The following is a 6,415-nucleotide window of genomic DNA, read 5'->3' on the forward strand; positions in this document are numbered from 1 at the left end:
ACAGAGGGCCCGGATTGCCCGTGAAACAGGCTGATCTGAATTGCTTTCTCCATGTTCTCACTGTGCTGTTTCCTTCTTTTAACAGAGAATTTGCAACTTTCCTATTATACTAACCAGGCAAGGAGTCACCCCACCCCTACGATTAGAATGTAAAGCTCCTTGTGAGCAGGGGCTGAATTTTTCATCTTTTCTTTTTTAATGCTTGGCACATAGTAGGTGCTCAAGTAGTTGAATGAATGTATAGATGAATGAATTTTTAAAAAACACCATTTCTCCTTATTTTCTTTTTTAAAAAATGTATTGCATAAATTTGCAAATAAGGCTAAAGTCATTTCAATCACTACCCCCAGTGCTTGTTCCCTCACCATCTCTGCTGATGAAACTTTCATTATCACTTTGGTGCACAGACTTCCAGAGCTTCCTAATGCATTTATGAACACACATATATATGCCAGAATAAAATATATGGGACTGGTTTGTAGACCTGTGATGAACAGATTACTGTGCCACTTGCTGTTTTTCATTCAACACCATATCAAAGAGCACTCTCCCTGTTAGCTGCCTGGTTCTTTCTAACAGCTACATAATTTTATTATATGGTATAACATACTACCTTTTCTGTAGACCAAACAAATAAATATTTTATCTGCTTTCACGTTCATTGTACTTAAAGATCCCTTCTTGTGGGTAGGTTGACAAAGTAACTGTGTCCCTTGCTATCTTTTGGTAGCTACAATACAATTCATTAAAATCAGTCAACTGCCTTGGAGATTTTGTGAAGCCAGTTGACAGAATCCCCTGCATTGCTCAGGGTTGGCAGAAATGCAGGAATTCCCTTGTTAGTGAATCGAGGTAAGTGCACGGTGTACTGAGAATCACACTGGACTGGAGAATGAGTGGCTTTGGATCCATTGTCCATGCTGCCTGTAGCCAGCTGGGTTTCCTTGGGCAGTTCATTTCCTCTCCCTGGGCCTTATTTTTCTCACCTGCATAATGGACTCAGGGAGCTTCTTTAAGCTCTTGGACTCCTACCGGGCTTACACACTGCCCCTGGGTTTATTATCAAGGATGTATTGTTCCATTAGTGCGCTCAGTGCTGTGAATTGGGGTGGGAAAGGACCAGTTCCTAATGGCACTCCAGCCCAGAGCTGTCAGCTGAGACCATGTCACAAAGAGCCCAGAAATGGCCGGGAAGGCATGGCTCTCTCCTTTCCTCCTAGTTTACCATCCAATTATGTTTAATATTTTTAAAATTTTAGTTTGCTTGGTATTTTTGTTCTATGCAAGGTTATAAGGTGCTGGGGAAAGAGATCATGGATCCCTGAATTCTAAGTCTCAGGTTACAGCTGTGTGTCCTTAGACAAGTCCCTAAAACATCATGACTGAAAATTAACCAGATCACCAACAAAAAAACCAAAATAAAATAGTTAAAAAACACACTCATTTGTGAATGTTTCATCTGGCATTTCTGGGCATTATCACCTGTAGTTAGATCATATCACGAATTGAGGAACTATCTCAAGAGGCCATCAAAACCCATGAAATATTCTCATTTCACATGGGAACTGTGACACACGCCAAGCTCCTGAGTGGGTTTGGAGGGAGGCCCAGGAGGGGCTCTCAGTGGCCATGATTCATAGCTGGAGTTTCTCCACCGAGCCCTGGGGCTGGGTGGAGGAGGTGAGGGGAAAGGGTATTCCCCTGTTTTAAGGCTCAGCGCCCCAAGGGTCACGGGCTCTGATTTAGATGCCGGTAGGTTTCCCTGGGGGCCAATGCCGCTTTTCTGTGCAGGGTGAGAGTTGTGGTCCCTTGTCTTGGCCTTACACAATGGTCAGGAGGCACCTTGTGTTTCTGCAGGTGAAAGGTCAGGGTGAAGAGGTGTGAAAGCTGCATGGGGCTGTAGGCTGGCACCACCTTTGGGGTTTGGGGTTTCTCCCCTACTGTGAGCCTCCATCCCCAAATACCCCTTGGTGAAGGTTCCATCGCTGATCAGGTTTGTAGAGACCTGGTACAGAGTCTGTGGGATCACTGGCTGCCCAGCTCCCCAGGACAGTGCCATCCTCTCCCAGCCTCCACTTCCTGCCCTGCTGGTCTCTGAGCTGAAATGAGGCTCTGCAGTCGGTTCCCAGCCCAGGTTTCCATTCTTCTCTTTTCCCTTCCTTATATGAAAAGGCTCCATTTTATAGGCTCTGAATCTGTAACTGAGCTTCCGAAAGCTCACCAAGAGCACTTTTTATGTTCACCAAAGTAAAAGAAAAAGGCAGCACCATGAATGAAGAGGATCTCATTAGCATGTTATACATCTTAAATTAAATCACTCTCTCACACAAACACACACACACACACACACACACACACACACACACACACACGGTGTGTCATTTCCATTTACCAGTCCTTACTACCAAGTTTTCAGCAGCTGTCTTCCCCGTTTGAATAAAATGCTTGTAAACCGGTTTGCATTGCTGCAGATAAATGCGGAACAAGTTGCCTTCTCTATTTCATCCACCTCCAGGTGATCAATACCGTTTTAGTTCACAACCTAGAAATTTTAGGAAATGCGTCAGCCTGATGTGTGATTCACAGATACTTGATCAAAAATGCCTGAAATCATGGGGGTGAGGTGGGGCGTAGAGTCAGAAATAAAGTCCCTGGCCTTCAAACTCAAGCTCAAGGAACTAGCATTAGAGGAGGGGGTCATGCTTGGGTTGGAGGGGTGGTTCCCACCCTGAAGGAGCTAGGTGATGGGGGAGGGGGAGGGACTTAGGATGACCACAAGCCCAGGGGAGCCTGGGGCAGTTCAAGTTTATGCCTTTTATTCTGGCCTCTTACTTGGTCAGCTTGACTTTTCACCCTGAGAAGTACCATGCTGTGGACAATATAATGTCCTAGGGAGTTCACAGGGCCAGAGATTTCATTCTATCTATCTATGCTTCCCCAGTGCCTGCCTCAACCAGGTCAAAATTTAAAGTGCATGCATGTCTTTTATGTATGCTGGCTGGCTGGTTGGGTGAGTGAGTGAGTGAGTGGACTCTTAACCTGCTCTCCTGGTCTCTGAACTTCTATTTCCCATCTACCTTTGCATTCTCTTAGCACCTTGCATGATTTTACTGCATTCTCAATAAGTGTCTTTTGAATAAGTGAGAAGCTCAGAAGGCAATTGCTATGGCTGAACTGGAGCAGTCCCGAACCATCTAGTGTTGTGACTTCGGCTGAGTTACCCAAATGGGTTAGAACTTGTAACATCCTAAGTACAGCAGCTTCCATGGAGGAAACACCCAAGAAATGGTAGGCACAGAGGCAATGCTATTGTAATTCACTCTCTGGCTTTGCTACCTGCCCTTGTCTTTTCTCCCCCACTTATGAGATCCATGGACTTTTTTTTTTTAATTTATAAATTTGACAAGAAATATCAAGAATATAAGAAATTGGATAAACAGGGTAAGGAAGTTATCCATAATCTCAAGACTCTTGGTAACATAGCATTGATTATCACTGTTCACGTGCTGTAGCCCATTTGTGTCATTTCATACAACGTTTTTTACATGGTTATCTTAAGATTCTTTCCCTTTTTCTACTTGCATTTTTTCCACAAGCATTGTCATCCTATTCCATCATCCATCCTATTCCATGATCTTTTCAACCACCATTTTTGATTTGCCCTTATGTGTGGTTGTTGGTGAAGAGCTATAGGTTACGTACTTCCCCCGTATAAAAACAGTTTTTCCTTGCAGCACATTCTAGAGCTCAAGAGAATCTAGAAGTGGAGTCATTGGGTCAAGCGTATGAATGTTGCTTAGCTTTGTATTATTAAAAATGTTTCTTCAGTGATTTTAGCTTTAATACCACTAAGCATGGCTACTCCTCAAAATAAACTCCTGGGTTTATCGGCCTGGCCTTCTGGAAAATATCATTGAATTTTATTGTTTAAAGAGTCCATAGAGATCCCTAAGCCACTCAGATTCCTGTTGCAAGGTCTGTCGCACCCACAGCTGCTCCTCCCAGTACTCAGGGCACATAATAGGTGTTCAGTTAACGTTCGTTACATGTTGGATACGAGCCAAAGGAAAACCCACCTCCTTGTCCAGATGAGAACACTGAGAAGTGGGCTGCTTTAGGTTAAACAACGAGTTACCAATGGCAGAACCAAGGGTAAAAGCTAAACTATTGTGCCTTGTCAGTGGGTAGCACATCTTGAGTGCTGAGTGCCTGGACCTCTAAATTGGGGCAAGCCAAGCTTTGGTCCTCTGGAATCCATGGCTACCATTGTAAGTGACCCCTTCTCCTCACCTGCAAGGCCATCCACTAGTCAGTACCACTACCAGGTAGCTCAGAGCTGCCCAAAGTGGGGTTCACAAGTGAGCACAAACCCATCCTGCCGCAGTAGGTCTTACACCATAAAAATGGCAATGATGATGATGATGATAGTGACAACAGTAAATAATACTGACCAGGAATTATTGATTGCTTAGTATATGTCAGACTCTACATACATTATTTCATGTTATCTTCACAGCCACTCCCTGGCTATGTACCATGACTAGCCACAATTTGGAGACAAGAAAGGCTGAGACTTAAGCAATTTGCCTAAGACCCTAGAATTCTTAGTGGTAAAGCCAATGTGCCTTCATTCATTCTTGACTCCACTGAATGATAAACTACATCACAGTCAAGAGATTGAGAGTCAGACAGATATGAGTTGGTATTCTGATGTGACCATGTTGCCCAGCCACATGACCTTCTTCTTTTGACTTCTCATTACAGTTCTCCTATCTATAAAATGGAGGTAGTAATAGCTGCCTGGGGCAGATGCTGTCGTTGTCTCTTCAAAAGCCATTGCCTCCCCACAGTACAGAATCTTGATATATTCAGGTGGTGGGAAGGACGCCCCAGATTTCAGGAAGGAATGGCTCCCATCTGAGCCTCATGACATGAATCATGGGTGGTTGAAACCAGATAAGGTAACAGTGGGTATGTTATCCAGTCCTATTAGGTGAAGTATGCTGGGAAGCATTTTGTTTCTAAGTGAAAAGATAAAGCTTCTCAAAGAGGAAATTCATTACTTTTATCCTTTCATCCTTCCTGGAACTTGGACATGCAGCAGCCAACTTGCAACCATGAGGTGACAAGCCAACCAAGATGGTGGAGTTAAAAAGACAGAAAGAGCCTGTATCTTTTGGGGAATTGCTGAAGCATTGCACCAGTCCAAGAGAGAAAACTGCTTCCAGACTTCTTGTCATATAAGATAATTCCTTTTTATTTTTAAGGTACTGGTCATCACAGCTGGGTTGTGTCTTACTTATAGTTGAATACTGTTCTAATAGATATACAACTTTCCACCAAAGCACAGTGTTGGGCAGCTTAGATAGTGGTTAAGAGCCCAAATTCTGAAGCCATATTTCCTGGATTCTAAACTTGGCTCTGCCACTAACTAGCTGTGTGATTTTGGGCAAGTCATTTGACTTCTTCCCTTTCCTCATCTGTAAAGTGTTCAATAAATGTTTACTGCAGCATCGAGTATCAGATGAAGGATAATATTGATACTTTCCTCAGATGATAATTATGAGCATTAAATGAGTAACTATTTTGTAAGATGATTAGAATGTTGCCTGGCACATAGTAATTGGCTATATAAGTGCTTGTCAAAGCAAAATTAAAAGTGGTCAGATTGAGAGGCTTGTGTTTAGCCCTTGATCCTGCCATTGGGCTATTTGTAGAATTTAGGCAGACCTTGACTCTTTCACTGGCGAGTCTCATGGAGCATGAAACTCCCCCTCAGTCTGTCTCAAAGCAGCCACAGTGGTGGTTTCCTTTTGACCAAAAAGACTCTTAAGGGAACATCGACATGTAAAGATGTAGGGGTGTGACTAACAAGTTGTGTCAAGGAGTGAATAACCAAAATACCCGAACTTGCCCATGCAAATGGGGTCGGGTCCTTCCTGGCAGCCCCTTTAGAAGGCACTAGACTTTCCTGGATTCCTTTTTGAAAAGGGTCTTTCCAGCCAATGCCTGATTCTTTTGAACCTCCTCATGTCTTTCTTGCAGATGGGGAGGTGGGGAAGGGGGACGTAATGGCTCTGTCTGCTGCCCCCTTATGTATTGACCTACCATATCCCAGCTAGTGTGTAAGGGAGCTACTTTGAACTTTGACTCTCTTGCTTTCTGCCACCCGCCTTGCCCCACTCTATCTGGATCAGATTTTACTTTTGACAATGTCTAGGCACTTTTTGGAAACATCTTGTTGGTTGGGTTAAAGGATCTACCGCTAGGTGTGTCCTTCAGCAAATCCCGTGGACTCTTTCTTCAAAATATATGCCCGTTCCACCCACTTCTCAACATTTCTACCAATGACAGTTCAGACAAGCCACTGTGCCCGATGACTGCAAGAGTCTCCCAACCAATCTCTGGGTTCTAT

The sequence above is a fragment of the Tamandua tetradactyla genome, chromosome 6 (genome assembly GCF_023851605.1).
Source record: "Tamandua tetradactyla isolate mTamTet1 chromosome 6, mTamTet1.pri, whole genome shotgun sequence".
Taxonomy (NCBI): Eukaryota; Metazoa; Chordata; class Mammalia; order Pilosa; family Myrmecophagidae; genus Tamandua; species Tamandua tetradactyla.